The following is a 21,527-nucleotide window of genomic DNA, read 5'->3' on the forward strand; positions in this document are numbered from 1 at the left end:
AACCAGCAAAATCACAGGTATGATCTCATGCAAATTGAAAGGTTTGTACCTGTTAATTTTTTTTACAAATAAACTAAGATGTTAGATTTAACTGATTTTTTTAATAATTATAATGAGATATTGAATTTTAGGGCAAATATTATGCATTTATTAATTTATTTATTCAAATTCACCTACTGGGCCGACATTGTATTAGTCCGCATATACCTGTGGTCTTTTGCTGTCTAGTTTATGACGCGTTGCGCGGTTTTTTTTTTTTTTTTTTTTTTTGCTCTTCAGTTTATGTGAGAGACCTTTTTTTTTTTGGTCCTCACTTGCCGTTTGCCCCCAGACCATGTCTGTTGACTCAATGCGGCCCTTGCAACTGAAAAGGTTGGACACCCCTGGTCTAGAAGGAGTGGAAAAGTACAGTTTTGTACCTACCATAAATGTAGATGTTCGAGGATTCCATTGCTGCAGTCCTGACTATTGGGTATAGTCCGCGTCCAGTCGGCCCGAATACCAGAGTATAAGGCTGACGTCGGTCATGGCGCCTTAGACTGACGTCAGTACGTCAGGGTACTAATGCGCATGACCGACGTCATATCCTCAGTCTTTTCTTGCCCCAGATGTCAGAAGACCCAAAAAGACAAGTCCCAAAAAACCTGCACCAAAAACATGTACAATATATACAACAATATATACAAAAATATAAGCATGTAAACTCACCTACACAACCACCCCTAAACACAGAGGGGAAGGAGGGAGGGTAAATTGGACTGCAGCAATGGAATCCTCGAACATCTACATTTATGGTAGGTACAAAACTGTACTATGTTCTTCGTCTTCCATTGCTGCAGTCCTGACTATTGGGTAGAATCCCAAAGCAGAGGTAAGGGAGGCTGGCAAATTATAAGGAAGTAGGAGCTGATAACATGCCTTGCAAAACAGCTGTGGCAAACCCAGCCCTAGACTTAGAGTAGATAGGAAGATGATAATGCTTAGAGAAAGTATGCACTGAACTCCAAGTAGCTGCTTCCAAAATATCCTTAGTTGCCACCCCCCTTAGAAATGCTGTTGAAGTGGCAGTAGCCCTAGTGGAATGAGGCCTAATCCCAGCTGGAATCTCCTTGCCATGATGGGAATAACAAAATGCAATGCAAAAGCCAATCCACCTGGAAATAGTTTGTTTTGACACAGGCTTGCCCTGTGAAGTCAAAGCAAAAGAAACAAACAACTGCTGAGACTGCCTAAAATCCTTAGTCCTGCTTAAATAATATCTCAATTGCCTGTGTACATCTAAAGTGTGCAAAATCTTTTCCCCTTTATTTTGGGGGTCTGCATAAAAAGTAGGCAAATGAATAGTTTGGTTTAAAGCCACACTAGAAACCACCTTAGGCATAAAGGAAGGATTAGTACGTAATGATACCCTATCCTTATGGAAAATCAAAAAGGGCTCTACTGCCATAAGGGCCTGCAACTCAGACACCCTTCTTGCAGAAGTAATAGCCAACAGAAAAGCAGTCTTCCATGACAAGTATTTCAATTCAGCAGTAGCCGCAGGCTCAAAAGGTTGTAGAGTAAGTTTTTCCAACACAAAATTGAGATCCCAAGCAGGAGTAGGAGCTCTACGTGGGGTCTTATATTCTTTGCCCTCTAAGAAACTGCTTGAACAAAGGATGCGAAAACAAAGGTGGGTCACAATCATAGTGAGCTGAAATGGCTGCAGCATGAATCTTAATGGAAGAGAAGGACAAACCTTTGTCCAATAACTCAGTAAGATATTGTAGAGCCACACTCAAATTAGGCTCAGAAATCTCCAAATTCTTTGCTGTACTCCAAAATAAAAATCTCTTCCATTTTTCTGCGTACACCTTCCTTGTACTCGGTCTTCTAGCTTCCATAATCACATTTAAAACTTGTTGAGGAAGTTGAGACCTGCTGTGCTTCAAGAGAGAATATGCCAGGCTGTTAGATGAAGAGAGTGAAGCTTGACATTGAGCAGATGACCATCCTTCTGAGATAACAGATGAGGAATCAGAGGTAAAGGCCATGGAGGCTTCTTTACCAGACTCCGTAGTAGTGGATACCAGTGTTGCCGAGGCCAATCTGGAGCTATCAAAATCATCCTTGGCCTGTCTTGTCTGACCTTTAATAATAACTTTGGAAGAAGAGGCAGAGGTGGAAAGGCATAGACATGAAGGTTTTTCCAACTGAAAGACAGAGCATCCACTTTCCAAGCTGTGTGATGAAACCCCTTTGTGCAATACTTTGGCAGCTGGTGGTTTAGTGGAGAAGCGAACAGATCTATGTCTGGAGTTCCCCATGACACTGTCAATTTCTGAAATACATGAAGATCCAGTTTCCACTCGTGGGGATCCATGATTTGTCTGCTTAACACATCTGCTAGGAGTTCTGTGCTCCTGGCAGAAACCTTGCCTGAAGAGTTAGTTGCAGGCTTAACGCAGTCTCCCATAAAATCATTGCTTGCCTGCATAGAGGATAAGAATGTGTTCCCCTTGCTTGTTGATGTACCACATGACAGTTGTGTTGTCTGTTAGAATCAACACCTGCCCTGGAAGAAGTAACTCCTTGAAAGCCATCAATGCAAACTGGACTGCTAACATCTCCTTCATGTTGATATGTAGATGCTGTAGTCTGGCAGGCCACTTGTCTTGTATCCACTTTCCATTTAGATGAGCTCCCAAGCAATGTCCGAGGCATCTGTCGTTAAAATCTGACTCGCCTCTGGCCGGGTCACAGAGAGTCCCTTGTTTAGGTGACATTCCTGAGCCCACCACAAGAATTCCTTTTGAAGGCAAGGTATTATTTGAATGACAGTGTCCAAATCCTGGCAGTGCTGTGTCCATACATTTTGAGATACCATTGCAGCTTCCTCATATGCAGTTTGGCATTGGGAAGCACCAGAATACAAGATGCCATGAACCCTAATGCTTGAAGGACTGTCCTTGCAGTCAGCACGGACTGATGAGATAGTTGATGGAAGTAAAGTGACAGACTCTTTTGTTTGTCCGGGGTTAAAAAGGCCATCTGGGCTGCTGTATTCAGTCTCACACCCAGAAAGCACATGTCTTGAGAGGGTACTAGACTGGACTTTATTACGTTCACAGAATGCGCAAGGGATCTTAGCACAGCTATGACATAATCCAGATGCTGTAGAAGGTCTTCCTTTTCTTGAGCCAGAATCAGGCAGTCGCCCAAGTAAGGATAGATTTGAATTCCTTGAAGCCTGAAGTAAGCTATTACTGGAGCCAGAACCTTTGTGAATACTCTGGGCGCAGTAGATAAGCCAAAGGGCAATGCAGAGAACTGATAATGAAAATCTCCAGTTCGAAACCGCAGATACTTTCTGCAACCTAGCCTTATAGGCACATGAAGGTAAGCTTCCTTGAGATCTAAAGTTACCATCCAGTGATCTTTGCCCAGCAGAGGTAAAAGTTGTTGTAACGTCAACATCTTGAACTTGGGAATGTCCAGATAAGTGTTGAGGATAGATAAATCCAAAATTGGTCTCCACGTGTTCCCCTTCTTTGGTACTAGGAACAGGCGAGAATAAAATCCTAAGCCCCTTTCTGATACAGGGACTGGCTGAATGGCCCCTATCTGGAGTAACTGAGAAACTTGCTTGTGAGCCTCTTTTCTTTGTGGAGGAGGAACGTCTGGCATGCCTTTGAAAGGGGCATTGTGTGGAAATAAAATCTGTAACCGTGATGAATGATATCCAGCACCCATCTGTCTTGAGTGATTAAATCCCAATTTTCTTTGAAAAGAGACAGTCTTCCTCCCAAAGGAGCTGCCAGACGAGAATCCACTGGCAGCTGAAAAGGCAGGTCATTGGGTCTGCTTACGAAAGGACTGACCCCTGCCCTCACCAGAAGTCTGAGCAGGTGAACTCCCTGATCTAGGCCTAAAAGAACCTTGAGCCCTGCCCCTACCACGTCTAGACCTACCCCTAGACTGGGAATCATAAGCAGGATATGTCCACCCCTTAGCAGGCCAATTTCTACTAAACTTCGGAGGCTGCACCTGCAAAAAATCTTTAACAGTCTGCATAGACTTAGCTTTGTCCTCCATTTTCTTTAAAACTGCTTCCACAGGCGGTCCAAACAACACATCAGACTGTAAAGGAGCATCCAAAATCCTTGTCTTAACATGCTCAGCTAAATTCTGATCCTTCAACCAGGCATGTCTGCGAAGAACAGAACTAGTAGCAGCCACCCTCGAGGAGGCCTGAACAGCATCAAAACCACACTGCAAAGAATGCTTACCCACTTGTTCAGACACATGAACCAAATCCAGCAATTCTTTACACTCAATACCTTCCGCCAAAGCATCCACCTTAGATTTCAATTGTGAAAGGAGATAATTTTGATATTTTAGCATGTGAAACTGACAATTCAACGCGCTCATGGCTAGAGTGGAAGAAGTATACACTTTCTTACCCCACCTATCCAAAGCCCTTGCCTCTTTATCAGAGGGTACAGGATTTTTAACCACAGAAGCTTTAACACCTTTAGGCCCCTGAGAAACAGTTTCTGGGTCCGCCCTAGGACTCTTAAACAAATACTTATGAGCTTCGGGCACCCTATAATACCTATCAGGCTTAACAGGAGCAGGAGGCAAGGAGTCAGGGTTCAGGGAAGCCTCTGCAAAACATCCTCCACCACATTCAACACAGGAGGAATAGCTAAGGGCCTATGCTGGGGTAAAAACAAGAATTCCCTAAGCCTTTTCCTGGAATCAGAGTAATCCTGGCCTTCCCATTTAAAGTGCTCCCTCATGGAGTGTAGAGTCTCTGAAAATGAAAAATCCTCAGGAGGAGAAGCTGTAGGAGTGGAATCATCCACATCAGAATCAGAATAAGTAGGATACTCCTGTAAGTCTTCCACAGAAGACTCTGAAGCCTGTGAACACTGTTCAAAACTATCAAACTCCTGTTCCACTCTAGGCCTCTTATCAGGCGGGGCATAGAACCTCTAATCATAGTAATCAAATCTTCTGCCATTTTAAGCATATGTTTCTTAGGCACAGAGCCCGAGATGCTAGGAGAAGCCCCCACAGAAGCCGAACTTGGCTTACCTCTAAAAGAAGCTTTGGCAACAGAAGGAGAGGCCCTAACTACCTTGGGAAGAGATGGAAGAACAGTTACCTGAGAGGCCCCCTCAGCCTGGCCTACCTCCTGAGAGGGCACATCCTGTAACAACAAAGTATCTGCCTGAGACTCCATGGAAACTCCTGGCAAAACCTCTGGCTCCACTGAACCTTCCAAAGAACCGACGTCCGGGACTGCCGGTTCATCAACCCTAGGCTTCACTGTTTTATCCTTGCGCTTCTTGGATGAAGCAGGCGTCGGAGTATCCGACGGCATATTATAATTGCAACGCTTCCCAAACACTAACCTAGCACAATCTAGCCTCCTCTTAATAGTGCGTTTGTTAAATCTAGCACAAGAGCGGCAACCAACAACGTCGTGCTCAGGCCCTAAACAAGGTATACACAATGTATGATAATCCCTATGCGGTATCTGTTTCCCACAAGAAATACAGTTATTCACTTTTTCTGACATCCGGTTAAATACTGAGGCAAGAAAAAACCAAAATGTTCCCCAACGGGGTACTTAGCCAACTCTGTTTCGGTCTGAAACTCCGGTTTCGGAAATATCTCAGAACGCCAACCTGCACTCGCAAAATTGCTTCTGCATCGGACCATGCGGCAAAAAAGACTGAGGATATGACGTCGGTCATGCGCATTAGTACCCTGACGTACTGACGTCAGTCTAAGGCGCCATGACCGACGTCAGCCTTATACTCTGGTATTCGGGCCGACTGGACGCGGACTATACCCAATAGTCAGGACTGCAGCAATGGAAGACGAAGAACATTTGGACTCCAACGGCAGAAAGTTTTACCGTCCTGCTCACACCTGGTCAAGGTATCCTTCACCTGAGGTCCGAACAAAGCCGAACCATCAAAGGGGGTATTAGTGAAGGACGCCTTAAAGGGGTCCGCAAAATTACAAAGCCGCATCCAGGCTTGGCGTCTAAGAGCAACTCCTGTGCCTGCGGCCCTGCTCGCTCCATCGGCCGCATAGGATATGAGCCGCATGGAGGAGTTAGATATGGAATTCAGGATTGCAAGCTGCGAGGCAATCTTTTCTTGAGCCCCAGCAGCAGAAGGATCCTGGACTACTTCACCCAGTTCCTTGAGAATATCTCGTTGAAGCCTGGTGAAGTGACAAAGGTAGTTCAGCGAACGCATAGCAAAGGTCGCTGAAGAAAACATCCGCTTTCCATACCTGTCCATGGTCCTAGAATCCTTGTTAGGAGGATGGACAGGTAATGAAGGATCCGCTAGTTCCTTCTTAGTGGCCGCTGCCACCACCATAGCATCCACAGAGACACCCTTGGAAAGGAACTGTTTGTCCGTAGGGGCCGTGATGAATTTGGATGGTCTCCTGGGGACAGATTCCACAGAATCTGGAGCCGCCCACGCCTTCCGAGCCACTACCTGCATAAGTGGGTCGAAAGGCGGAGACACCCAGGAGGTGGAGGGTCGGGATCCAAAAGCCTCCAGGTATACCGACTCATCCTCGGAGGGATCAATGGATGGCCAATTCCCCCTCTGTTTGAGGAGCTCAAGGATGTCTGAAAAGGAGACATACTCAGAGGGGGATCGTGGGGAACCCTCCGACTCATCTAAGTCGGTATCCGATGTAGTAGACTCGGGGGAGTCTGTGTGTTTCCTCTTACACGTCCTCTTCCGAGGGGGTTCACCTACTGGATCAGGAGAAACTTCGGAAGAGGAGGAAATTCCCAATGGGGAAACCTGGGGCGATGGATCCCTGGGCCTGAGAGCAAGAGGCTGGCAAGAGGCGTCTACAGGCACTGATGAGGGAGGAGCTAGAGGGATGGACCATTGACCAGGCTCAGAGGCCAGGACACTCCTCATCACCTCAAAGGCTCCCCTCCCCAGGAGGCCGGAATATCCCCGCTCCGAGGAAACAGGAATTCCCGGCTCCACTGAGAGCGAAGGCTCCGAGGCCAATGTCGAGCTTACCAAAGCCGAAGCCCCGAGAGGGAGACCGGGGTCGGACAAGGGTCCGATGCCACTAGCCCCCTCGGAGCCGACAAGGGAAACCAGACGACCGGATCCCTCCAAGGAAGGCCTCAAGGAGGAGATCGGAGCCGAAGGATGTATCGGCTCCGGCACCGAAACAGTCGCTGTCCCGAGAAGCTCCGGCTCCGAACTCTGGTGTGGAGGAAGTTCAAGGGGTGAGGCTATAGCCGAAGTCTGTTGAGACGGGCTATGGAGCATTTGGGCCAGTGCCTGTGACTTCAACAGCCTGCTTACCACCCTCTCTAAGTCGTGGTCAGACAGCCTGGAAGATCTCGAAGATCGGCTCCGATGGCTCCGCTCCGACAAAAGAGGAGACCCCGGAGCCGAGTGGATACTCAGTAACGAAGGGGACCGAGATTTTCGGGACGAAGTCATCGGAGCCAAAGTCCCCTGAATTCCAGATGGAGCCGAAGGTTTCTCGGCTCCGATGCTGGATAAGGTGTCGGCTCCAGCCGGAGCCGACAAGGCCACAGTAGACAAGGTATCGGAACCAGCCGGTGCCGAACCCACTACTTTTAAGGAAGATACATCGGTTCCAGCCGGAGCCGATCTCGGCTCCGACAGAGCCGGAGCCACCGGAGGAGGCTTGGATACTGAAGCCTGAGCCTTCGGTGGCTTAGGTTTCCCAGACCCTGCTTTAGAGGGAGAACCTTCTGGCTTAAGTAAGCCACGGAGGATAAGCTTATTCCTCCTTTCCTGCAGGACTCTCTGGCTAAAAGAGTGGCACAAAGCACAGGAGTCCTGCAGGTGCAAAGGCCCCAGGCAATAAACACAAGAAGTGTGACCGTCTGTCAGAGACATTTTCTGACAGCACGAGTCACACTTCTTGAAGCCTGAGACCTTGCCTTCCCTAGACATAATCCTAGGAGGAAGTCACACACACAAACCCCAACAAACACACAAAATTAATCCCCTAACACACAACACACAGGAAGGGATTAACCAATGGGGTTTAGGCCTAACTAAAACTTTACACTAAAGGTAATAAAAAGTTTGAAAAACAAGGGAATAGGGTGGGCTGTAACTCACTACAGACTATAAAAATGGATACAAGGGGAAAATAAAACCCTAACTAAGCTTTTCTCTTTTAACAAGAAATTTACTTACCTCAGCTGGCAAAGGAGACCTCTTTCGCTAAGCGGCAAACGAGATCTGAGGTAGTTCCGCCTTGCAACATGGGATATAGGGTTGCCTCGAGCTGGTACAAGGAGTTCCTAAGCTAAAGCAAGTGCCGAGTCGGAGCCGAGGATCGGCTCCGAACCCATCCAGCAAGAATGAAGGCGAGATTGACAACTTAACATCTGTCTTTACGAAAAACTACGTATGAAGGGCTTCACAGACAAGGCCTGAATCTCTGAAAGTCATCTGACAGAAGTAATGGCCACCAAAACAAAGTTTTCTGAGAAAGGAATTGGAGATCACAATCATGCGCAGGTTCAATGGGAGGAAGGACCAGAGCTTGCAGTAACAGAGTCATCCTACACAGGAGTAGGATCTTTAATTGGGGGGGGGGGGGTCTTAACATAAATGTACCTGGTAAAAAGACTTTACAGAGTTTATGGGAAGCAAGTGAAAAGCCAGCAAGACCAATATGGAAATTAGAAATTGCTGCCAAGTGAACCTTTACTGTTAAAGAACTGACCCCTTGATTAAAAAGCAACGTCAAGAACTCCAAGATAATGTGAATCAGTGCACAGAAAAGGGGTCCCCATTATTTTGAAGTGCCCAGTGCACAAATCTTTTCCATTTGCTAGCAAAAAGTTTCCTTGTAGATAGTTTGAGGGAAGACAAAAAACGGACAGAGGATGAGAGCATAGGTTTGTTTGGCTATTACTGGAAACAAAGAAACCAAGCTGCCAGCTTGAGACTCTAGAGGTTCGGCTGTATCATGCCTGTCGGGTGAGACAGCAAATCTAGATCTGGGTCCAGGATCCAGGGTTGATGAACCAAAGGAGGATACAGGAAGGGGAACCAAATCTGTTGAGGCCGAAACGGGTGCAATGAGGATGACTTTGCACTTCACCCTGGCAGCCGACGCCATTTTATTCAGTTTTTCTTGCCCCAGATGTCAGGTGCCCCCCCAAATGGGGAGAGAAAAAAAAAAAAAAAAAAAAAAAAAAATGTTTTTTATATATATATATATATATATATATATATATATATATATATCTGTGTGTGTGTGTGTATATAGAAACACTTTATAACCTCGAATTACTGAAATGTCGAATTTCAGTATCTTGAAGCTATAAAGTCGAATGTTAAAAATAGCGAAAGCCCATAATCGCGAATTCGAATATATGTCGAATTCGCGGTTATGAACTTACGCTGCATAATGTCCGGGATTGTGTTTTGATGGTGCGCGGTGCCGTGTGTGGATGTAGGTGTTATGTCAGGTAGGTGTTTTCTAAGGGTTGTGAGTGGGAGTTAGAGTGTGTGTGAGTGTGCTAATGTGTTTGATGTGTGTGTGAGGGGTGGGAGAATGTGCGTGTGTGAGTCGGCTTCTGTTTTGTGTTTGTGCGATCTCGGAGTTAGTATATATAAGTAGGGGGGTGTGGGGGGGCAGCATGGGTTGTGTATGTATGTAGTTTTGTTTGTTTTTGTTGTGATGTGGGTGTTGTGGTGTATGTTTAGCACTGTGTGTGCGTTTTTTTCGGTGGTTTGACTTTCGCGGTTTTTTTGTGTCAGTGTTTTGTGGATTCGGTTTTATAGTCTTGAGATACTGAAATTCGACATTTCAGTAATTCGAGGTTATGAAGTGAATCCGTATGTGTGTGTGTATATATATATATATATATATATATATATATATATATATATATATATAAATAAACAGCAATATATGTAAATGCACTTTTAGCAACATAAACTTTACCTTCATCTAAATGTAAATACACCACAAAGGCTTTAGAATACAGTGAAGGAAACAGAAGTTACAGAAAAAGGGGATGGCGGGTGGGTAACCCGGACTGGAAGAGTGAATACACTCTAACATCTACATTTATGGTAAGTGTACACAACTGTACTATGTTCTTCGTGTTTCACTGTTGCAGTCATTACATTTCGGCAGAATCCCAAAGCTATGGATAGGAGTATGGAACTAAATAGCATTAGGAGCGGCTATAAGGCCCTGCAGAACTGCAGTGGCAAAGCCTGCCCTGGATTTGGAGAAGAGAGGCAAATGATAATGCTTTGTGAAGGTATAGACAGAGCTCCAAGTAGCAGCTTCTAGAATGTCTTTGGTTGGAACTCCTCTGAGAAAGGTTGCTGAGGTAGAGGCAGCCCTGGTGGAATGTGACCCGATTCCTCTGGGCACAGGTTTACAATGCCACCAGTAGTTGTTCAGACTTTCTTAGAGATTTGGTCCTGCTTAAGTAGAATCTTAGTTGCCTGTGTACGTCCAATGAATGCAGAATCCGCTCCCCCTTGTTCTGCGGATTTGGGTAAAATATTGGCAGATGAATTGTTGGTTAAGAGCCACACTGGATACCACCTTAGGCATAAAGGAAGGATTGGTCCGGAGGGACACTCTGTCCGTGTAAAATGTAATAAAAGGCTCCACAGCCATGAGAGCCTGTAGTTCTGAAACCCTTCTTGCTGAAGTGATTGCCAGGAGGAAAGCTGTTTTCCAAGATAAAAATTTTATATCCGCAGTAGCTGCTGGTTCAAAAGGAGGCAAGGCGAGTTTTTCCAGCACAAAATTGAGGTCCCATGCAGGAGTTGGTGATCTTCTGGGAGGCCTTAAATTTTTGGCACCTCTAAGAAACTGTTTTAGCAGAGGATGAGAAAAGAGGGGAGGCTCCGTGTTGTAATGAGCCGAGATGGCATAAGCATGGATTTTTATTGAAGAAAAAGATGGGCCCTTGTCAAGCATCTCAGTCAAATATTGTAAAATCTGAGGGATATTTGGTTTTGTTGTGTCCGTTCCTTGTGCTCGATTCCAAGCACAGAATCTCTTCCACTTATCAGCATAAGATTTTCTGGTACTAGGCCTTCTGGCTTCCAAAATGACATCCATCACAGATTTACTGAGAGGTATTGTTTGAATAATTAAATGATCAGCCATGCTGCAAGGTTCAGAGTTTGGAGCCGAGTGTGCAGAATTTGATTGTTCTGCTGAGACAGCAGATGAGGTATTTGAGGCAAGTACCAAGGAGGGAGTTGAGACATATTCCTTAGAATTGGGTACCAGTGCTGGTGAGGCCAGTCTGGAGAATCAGGATCATTTTTGGTTTTTCCTGTTTGACCTTTAGTAAGACCTTGGAGAGAAGAGGCAGAGGGGGAAAGGCATAGACTGATTTTGGTTTTTCCAACTGAAGGATAGAGAGTCCACTTTCCATGCTCATCTGTGATAAGTCCTTGTGCAGTATTTGTCCAGTTGATAATTTTGGGGAGAGGCAAATAGATCTATGTCTGGGCTCCTCCATTTGTGTGTTACCATGCTGAAGACTTGTGGATCCAGTTTCCACTCGTGCGGGTCCATAAGATTTCTGCTTAGGTCGTCTGCCAGAGTATTTTATTTTCCTGGCAGGAATTGAGCTTGAAGATGTACTTGGTAAATCAAAGCTGTGTCCCACAATGACATGGCTAGTCTGCAAAGGGGGTAGGAATGTGTACTCCCCTGCTCGTTTTTGTACCACATAACAGTGGTGTTTGTCCATCTTTATCAGTAGTTGACCTAGATGAAGTAAGTCCTTGAAGGCTGTCAGAGCACACTGAACAGCTAGCATCTCTTTCTGGTTGATATGCAGATGCATTTGTTTTGGGCTCCATATACCCTGAATGCATCTCCCTGCCAGGTGGGCCCCCCTAGCATAGTCTGATGCATCTGTAGTTAGGGTTTGGGTGGCAGGGGAGTGAATGACAGTCCCTTGTTTTGGTGACATGTCCCTGCCCACCAAAGAAACTCCTGTTGTAGGCAGGGAATGAGAGGAATCATTGTTTCCAGACCGTGACAATGTTGACTCCATACACTTTTTAGGTAGCACTGAAGTTCCCTCATATGCAGTCTCGCATATGGAATTAGTAGAATGCAAAATGCCATGAACCCCAAAGCCTGCAGAATTTGTCTTGCAGATAACTGGGTTTTCGTTGCCATCTGTTTGAAGCATGTTGTCAGTTGCCTTTGTTTGTCTGGCGTAAGGTAAGCCATCTGGGCAGTTGTATTCAAGCTTGCACCCAGGAATGTAATTATTTGAGAGGGTACCAGTTCGGACTTCTTTTCGTTTATTGTGTACCCTAGGCATGTTAGCAGCCTTTTTTACAAACGCCAGATGTTGAAGAAGAATGTCCTTGTTCTCTGCTTGAATGAGACAGTCATCCAGGTAAGGATACATATGTATGCTTCTTTGTCTGCAAAATGCAATTACTGGTGCCAGGCACTTTGTAAAGACCCTGGGCGCAGTAGATAAGACAAAGGGCAGTGCAGAGAATTGGTAATGCAAAAAACCTGCCTTGAAATGGTGGTATCTTCTGCATGATTCCCTTATTGGGAGATGCAGGTATGCCTCTTAAGTTTAGAGTCACTAACCAAGCGTTCCTGGCCAGCATAGGCAGTAGCTGTTGTAAAGTCAGCATTTTGAATTTTGGAATGTCCAGGAACGTGGTCAAAATCGATAAGTTCAGTATCGGACGCCAGGCAATGTCTTTTCTGGGTACCAGGAAAAGTCTTGAATAAAGACCTTGTCCTTTTTCCTGTTCTGGTACTGGTTGAATAGCCCCCATATCCATGAGGGATGTAACTTGTTTGAGCCTCTGCCCATTGATTTTGTGGCAGATCTGGCCAACCATTTGGAACTGGCAAAGTATGGAAATGAAATCTGTACCCCTGGGATACTATGTTTAATACCCACTTGTCCTGGGTAATTAACTGCCAATTTTGAGCATGAAGTGCTAATTATCCCCCCCAATAAGGCTGCCATAAGATAAGTGCTTGGTGAAGGTAGAGAGAAGTCAATGAAACTGCTTACTGCAGATTTGGAGGTGGAGGCACCCCATTGCTTTGACCTGTAAGAACCCTGTGATTGGTATTTAGAGCCTTTTGAGCACCTGGATTTGCCTTGAGAGGCTCTGTTGAACACAGGAAAGGACCAATTTTTAGTAGGCCAGTGCCTACTGAACCTGGATGGCTGCACTTGTAAGAAATCTTTTACAGTTTGCATAGATTTAGTTTTGTCTTCCATTTTCTTTAAAACCTCTTCTGCCTTACTACCAGAGTATCATGCTGTAAAAGGGCATCCAACAATTTAGCTTTAACATGATCAGGCAGATTTTGTTCCTTGAGCCAGGCATGCCTTCTAATCACAGATCCAGTAACTGCGGCCCTGCAAGATACCGCCAAAGAATCAAAACCACATTGCTAAGTATGCTTTCCAACCTGTTCTGCTGCATGCAATAATTCCTGTAATTCTTTATTTTCCACACAATCAGAAATAAACATCATTTTCTGTTTCAATAAGCCCATAACATGTTGTTGATATTTAAGCATATGAAACTGGCAGTTTAAGGCCCTAATTGCCAAGGTTGCAGACATATAAACCTTCTTTCCCCATCTATCTAGTGCCCTGGAATCTCTATCAGAGGGGGTAGGATTTTTGGCTGTAGAGGCCTTTATACCTTTGGGACCCTGTGAGATAGTCTCAGGATCAGCAGCAGGATTTTTGAATAGAAATTTGTGGGAGTCAGGAACCCTGTAATATCTGTCTGGCTTACTAGGAGCCGGACGTAGGGAATCAGGAGGCATGCTTGATTCCGAAAACACATCATCAACAATGTCTAATACAGGAGGTGTTGCCAAAGGCCTATGCTAAGGAAGAAGGAAATCTCTAAGCCTGGTGGTATCTTGGTCCACACAGCCTACCTGGACCTCGCAAAAGCCTTCGATACAATACCCCACTCGGGCATTATAGATAAGCTCACCAGCTTACATATAAACCCCTATGTCACTAGATGGATTGCAAACTGACTCAAGGACAGAACCCACATGGTTAGCATTGCTGGAGCCATGTCGACTCCAAACCAGTTACAAGTGGTGTCCCACAAGGCTCAGTCCTGGGACCTCTCTTGTTCGGTATATATTTCTCGGAGGTACAGGCCAACACGGAAGGACTGTGGCTGACCAAGTTTGCAGATGACTGCAAACTGGGCGCCATAATCAACTCTCCAGCCGACACAAGCATCCTCCAAAAGGGCCTCATAGAAACAGACAACTGTTGCCAGAGCCATGGCCTCAAGCTAAACACCAAAAAGTGTATAGACATCCCCTTTGACAAAAACAAAGTGCCCACAAATTACCACATAGGTGGTAATCCATTAAGTACAGAAGAAGTAATTAGGGACCTGGGGACCCAAGTTGATAGCAATCTCTCATCTGACAACCACGTGGCCAAAGTGGTTAGAAAAACATTTTATATAGCCCACCTAATCATGAAGGGATTCACATCTAGATCAGGGGAGGTCATCGTGCCTCTTTACTCATCCCTCATCAGGCCCATAATCGAGTACAATGCCCCTTTTGGGATGTACCTTACCAGACACCTGCAGCAACTGGAAAGACCCCAAAAGTACCTCACCAAGAGGATCAAAGGGCTCAAACAGATGCCATATGCTGCCCGGTTAAAGAAACTCCAGGTCTACTCAGTGGCATACCACCTGTTCAGAGGCGATCTGTGCCTGACGTATAAAGCCATGTCCAACCCGGAATTAATGGACATGCGGCACCTCAGAAAATCCAAATCCCATCGAGCTACGCGCTCGAGAGACTTGAACCTCAGCACTGAAATAAATAGGACATGCTGGAGGGACAGATTCATAACCCAGAGGCTCCCTTCACTCTGGAATAAAATCCCAGTCCAGGTTAGGCAGAGTCCCTCATTGACTCTCTTCAAGAGGAATCTTGATGAGTGGATGGGAGATCGTAGGTTTACCCCGGGTATCACTTCTGTGTCACTGTTAGACAGAGGCACAGTATACCAACCTTGAAAAAGGGCATAGCAAAATAAATTTAAAATGGGTGGCGAAAGCCAAACACATTCTGGTTAGGCTTATAAATGCCCTAGGGCAGATAGCCTAGTATGAACCTATGAACCTAAGCCTCTTTTTTGATTCAGAGAAATCCGGACTCTCCCAATGAAAATGTTCCCTTAAAGTATGCAAAGTTTCTCCAAAAAAATAATCCTCAGGAGGAGATGCAGATGGGATGGATTCTTCTGCATCTGAATCCTCAAAGGGTGGAATAGAAAAATCTTAATCAGAAGAGGAATCAGAAGAAATGGAAACCTGATCTGAAGATTCATAATCAGTGCCTTGCCTAGGCCTCTTAGCGGGGGGGTTAGGAACCCCTGATCAAGGTAATTAAGTCCTCAGCCATTTTGATCATCTGTTTCTTAGGCATAGGGGCCCGAGCACGGGGCTCATGCATCGGTTTCTTAGACTTAAAAGATGTTTTTTATCTTGTTTTTGAAGCTGGCGTCAGTTTTATATAAAAATGTTGAGGCCTGAAAACACACTCAGAAGCAGGTGCCTGCTCAGCGACTCCGGACCCATCCAAGGGAGAGACATCCGCGGGTTCAATACCCTGAGAATCTCGCGGCATACCGGACTCCGCATGGGTCTCGGTAGAGGCCTGCGACTTAAAAGTAGTGGGTATCAGGGGCTGCGAAAGCGCTTCACTGAGTACCGGCGTATCAGCGACTGGCTTAGGAGAAGCTTCGTCGTCGGTTTTGGACCTCGACAGTGTCTCTGTCTTTTTCTTTGCATTTTTTGTGAACTGCGGTAGTCTGATTGCTAACCAACATTTCAGGGTAATTAAATCTGGATCCAAAATATTTTGAAGCAAAAATATACCGACGCTTAATAGTGCGTTGGTTAAATCTAGCACAAAACCGACAGCAAGGCACATTATGACCTGGGCCTAGGCAAGGAATACAGTGCAAATGAAAATCCTTATGAGATATTTGCTTCCCACAAGTAATGCAATTATTAACTTTTACTGACATCGTTAAGGAGCAAGAAAAAGTTTTCCCAACTGGGTACTTAGCTTTAGTTGAAGACTTCGGTTCTGAAACTCGAATGCGAAAATTTCAGGAGTCGGTCGATCGGCACTTGCGAACTGATTCTGCTTTGGGCACCGCGAGGCAAGAAAGACTGAATAAAATGGCATCGGCTGCATGTTTTATACCCCTGACGACCGGACGTCATGGAAGAGGAAACAGCAACCGATGCAGGACCCAAGACTTTGTTATTCAGGCCGACTTAGGGCAACCTGACAGCAGATTACCCAAATGTAATGACTGCAACAGTGAAACACGAAGAACATCCTTCTGGACCATCTGTTCATTTTTATGTGATAGTATGCATTCTGAAGTTCTAAGCACATCCAATCGTCCTTCTCCAAAAATGGGAAAACAGAATGAACCATGACCAACTGTAACTTGGTTTTTTGAACAAATATGTTTAAGATGTTGAGATCTGGAATTGGTCTGCAGTCCCTTGTTTTCTTTGGCACTAAAAAGAACCTTGAGTAAATTCCGGAATATATCTGTTCTAGGGGACGAGCTGGATGACTCTCTAGTCTAGCAGCTTTTGTATCTGAATTGCTACTTGTTCCCGCCAACTGGGTGGAACACTGGGGACTTTTCTTGAATTTCTTGAATTGGGAGTACAAAGGTATTATTTAACCTCTGGAAATGATCCTCATATCTGTTATTTCTAGCCAGGCTCTCTGCTGGATGGACAAGTGACCCCCGACTGCCTTCACAGGTGGACAATCAGGCCTCCTTTCAGTAGCGCTGGAAGGGTTTGTCAAAGAACAAATCTCTGGACCCCTGGTTCTGTGGGCCACCTCTGCAGCGAGAGCGGCATTTACCATTAAAGTTCCCCCTCTGCCCCTGGGGGAACCTCCATGTGTGTCCTGTAAAGCACCTTCAGACTTCTTGAACCACACTTTACCACCATCTCGAAGATTCTTCAAAGGATCTCTGAGGGATGAAAAAACGTACACCCATGGCAGAAACGGTCGTTCCATCCTTCTCACACCTGGATAATGCATCTTTTACCTTGGGACAACAAAGTGACGTGCCGTCAAAGGGAGCACTGATGAACGAAGATTTAAAGGGCTCTGCAAAATCACACAACTCCATCCAGGCATGTTTCCTAATGGAAACACTTGAACCTGCTTCCCTCGAGTTTCCTTCTTCTACGTTAGAAATGAGCCTCATGGAAGAGCTGGATATGGACTGTAGGGTAGCCAACTGAGAAGTGACAGAGGTCTTCATCTCTTCAGCAACAGTTCCTCAGAAGATGTCTGACAGTTCCTTAATCAGGTCCCTCTGTAGTCTTGTGAAATGTGTCAAACAGTTCAGTGACCTTAAGGCAAAGGTCGCTGAAGCATAGACATGCTTCCCGAATAATAGTATATGTGATACTGATGAGAGTATGCTTGAAATAGATTCATTTGATTCACATATATCTTGTAATAGTGAGATGAATGCATATTGTTTGACAGACACTTCTGCTGTTATTAGTAAGAGTAAGTTTATGCTACCTTGCATTCATGAAGGTATTAAAAAATTTTACTCAATAGTCGATTTTGAATTAGATATGTTATTTAGAAATTTTATCAAAAAGAATGTTGATTATAATTTGTCAAAACAGGAATGGTTAGCCTTGTTGAATTTTTCTAAGCAAAGGGAGTTGATTGTTAAACCTCAGATAAAAGTAATAAAATAGTAATAATGTATTATGAGCAATACTTAAAAATGTGTTTAGAATTATTAGATGATAGAACAATATATCAGATAGTAAATGAAGTTAAAGTAGAAGAAGCAAAGAAAAACTATACACATTTGATTCAAAAAGGTTTGAGATTAGGTTACTGGACTGACAGTGATGTTACCAACAAATTGATATGTGAAGGAACAGGGCCTGCTTATTTTTATTGCTTGCCTAAAATCCACAAAGATATAAGAAATCCACCAGGTAGACCGATAGTTTCGGCTACTAAGTATTTTTTACACAATGTGGGTGTTACATTACATAAAGTGTTATTAAAAGAGGCAATGCAACTTCTTTCCTATATTAAAGATTCTTTTGATTTTTTAGAAAAGGTTAAAAAAGTTAAATGGAGGGATGGGTATGTACTGGATAACACTGGATGTGAAGAGCCTTTATACGAACATCAGACAATTTTGGGCTTGAAGCCCTTAGACTTCAAATGGGTAGTAGCTCCCTTACATATTATATTTTAGAGTTAACTCAATTTTGTTTGGAAAATAACTTTTTATTTTGAAGATCAGATTTACCATCAAGTACAAGGAACGGCAATGGGTTCTCCCTTTGTCCCCATGTACGCCAATCTTTTTTTGGGCATGATGGTAAAAGAATATATATAACAATTCCTTTTTTAAAAAACATGTTAGATTTTATTTTAGGTTTACTGATGATTTAGTTTTTTTGTGGAGGGTGGTGTACATTTAGTACCACATTTTGTGGAAGAAATACAGCAGAATATATTTCAGATAGCATTTGATGGTTTACAATATGGACAGTTTCAGTTTTAGATATAAATTTGTGTGGAATAGTGGGTGAATGTATAAAAACAAGCATACATAGGAAATTTAATGAGGTGAATCAATTTCTAATAGGCACTAGTTGTCATCCTAGACATACTCTGGAATCATTGCCATTCGGGGAATTTCTAAGAATATCAAGATTGTGCAATGATGAGAGTATTTTTAGAAAAGAATTAGAACAGACTGCAACAATGTTTAAGAATAGAAGATATGATGTAAAAATTATTGAAAGAGATGCGAAGAAGGTATTGCATATTAGACATGGAATAGATAATAAAATAAAAAGTTATGTGAGAGAATATGGTAGTGAAAGGAATAAAAGAGATACAGATAGCTTACTTTTGGTTCTAGGATATAATGTGTTGAGTGAGAATATTAAATTATTCTCCATTACTGGGAATTTTTTTAAAGTTTTGATGAATTAAATGGGCTGGTTAGTAAAAAGTTAGTATTTTTCTTATGAGAGGTAGAAACATATAAGACATGGTGGTACATACTAAATTTCATAGGCCAGACATTAATTTGTCTGTGCAGATTTGGAATAAAGGGATGAGACCCTGTAACAAGTGTAGGGGATTGTCCCTATATAATAAATACTTTTTAGACTATAAATAGTATCCCATTTAGTGTGAATGGGGTTTATAATTGTAGAACAGAAGGGGTAGTATATGCTATTAGATGTACGAGTAATATGTTCTATATTGGACAAACTAAGAATGTTCAAAGTTAGATTGTTAGAACATTTGAGGGACATTAGGACAGTTAGCTGGAACAGCGAACAACTGATAACCAAAGTCAAGCAACAACAATCTGTTCCAAGTAGACTCGCAAAACACCAGCACTTCGTAGATCCGAATAAAAACGAATTTTATTGACACACACAATATATCCAGTTAAGCGCTTTCATCATATAAAGACTTCATCAGAACTATCTTATAATCAAACTATACTCCTTTTAAACAGAGTTAGACATCACATGACATTCCTCCTATTAATTTTTAAAGTGCTAGTGCCTGTTATAGTTCCTTCTTTTCAATATAAAACATATATAAAAACCATGAATTACATTAAAATACAATTAAAAATGTTTGTCAATTTGTGCAACATCTGATGCGGATTAGTAATACATTAACTGGATATATTGTGTGTGTCAATAAAATTCGGCGAAGGAGGCGACAGCAACCGACGCCGGACCTAGACTTTGGAATTCCGGCCGACTATGGGTAGCCTGCCAGCAGGATAACCCAAGAGTAATGACTGCAACAGTGAAACACGATGAACATCTGTCTTCTTCTAGTTCCTTAGTAATAGCTGCCATGACCATGGCATCCACAAGCACACCTTTAGGTCACAATTGTCTATCCTCTGGGGGAGTCATAATTTTGTCGGGCTTCCTAGGGATGGGCTCAATGGTGTCAAGATACTTGCATGCCCTTAGAGACTAAATCTATTAGCTCATCAGCAGGTGGGAACAGCCAGGAAATAGATGGGCCAGTACCAAACTCCTCCAGGAGTACAGATTCTTCAGACGAAGGGTTGATGGGCTTCCCAGCCACCTCTCTGTTTCAAGATCTTAAGTATGTCTCAGAATGAGACATCAAGAGGCGACTGTGGGGACCCTTCGGCCTTCATGAAAATCTCTACCTTCAGTGACAAATTCAGGGGAATCTATATGCTTCCTCTTCCATGTTCTCTTCTTAGGGACCTCCTTGGTGGGATTCTCCAGAAAGGTGTCAAGAGAGAGGATACCCTGATGGGAAGCTTGGGGTTTTGGTATCGTCTGTCCCTCTAGAGAGTACAGTTGAGACTCTAGATGCAGAAGTGGAACCGATGTAGACTTAGGATTCAAGGGAGAAGGCAATGTCCGAGTCAGAGGTGCAGACAGAGTTCTTGCCAAAACCCTAAAGACAGACCGTCCTGGAGAGGGATAGGAACTTGGATAAGAGAGGACAAGCACTTGATCCCTAGATCCCCCCTACTCCAAGAACAGCTGTCCCGAGGCTAAAGTTGGAACCGAACTGATCATCGCCAAGCCTCCAAGATGCAGAGATGGCTCTGAAACCCTTGGAGTCTTCTACAACACTTCTGGCCCAATGGGGTAGTTGGCTCTGACAGCTCTCTTGATCCAACTGGACTAAAGAGCAAGTCTTGGCTCAGATTATGCAAAGAATCTTGGATATGAAGTAGACTGGTCTGGATGACTCGGACCCAAGAGCTCTGAAACCTTGATAGGAGTGAAAGGAGAAATTGGTAGTAGAGGTGTCGTGGATGTACAGGCTTCCTGACCCAATGGGGTAGACGTTGAGAAAGAGGTAGGCTGGCTCTGAGCTGAGAGGATCTTTCTCCCTAGCCGCTCCACATCCCCTTCGGTCAGACTTCTAGAAGAGTGGGAGGATAGAGCAGATGGAGATTTAGGTCTCTCCAAAAAAGAGGAAGGAACTCTTGAAGGAACTGGATCAAGTGATGGGGAGTACCTTGTTTTAGGCAAAGCAGAGAAAGTTGACTTTAGTGTCTGATTTGAGGTCCTCAGATCTCACAAGTCTTTACTTTGCAGACACTTTGGATCTAAAGAAGGAATTGGATCCAAGGACAGTTTTTTTAAGACATTGTTAGATCGGAGGATAGGCAAGGATCCTAGAGTTGTAGTTTCTTCAATTGATCTACTAAAACCGACCCCCCACACTACTTATATAAACTAACTCCGAGGTCACACCAAACAGAAAATGACAGTAAACACACCACTATACAAACACACACACAGACGCACCACACTCATACAAACATCACCACTTTCAACACTTAAACACTCATACTTTCAACTACCTACCCTAACCCACACCTAAAA

Source organism: Protopterus annectens, chromosome 1.part0 (assembly GCF_019279795.1).
Source record: "Protopterus annectens isolate FY-2018-M chromosome 1.part0, PAN1.0, whole genome shotgun sequence".
Taxonomy (NCBI): domain Eukaryota; kingdom Metazoa; phylum Chordata; order Ceratodontiformes; family Protopteridae; genus Protopterus; species Protopterus annectens.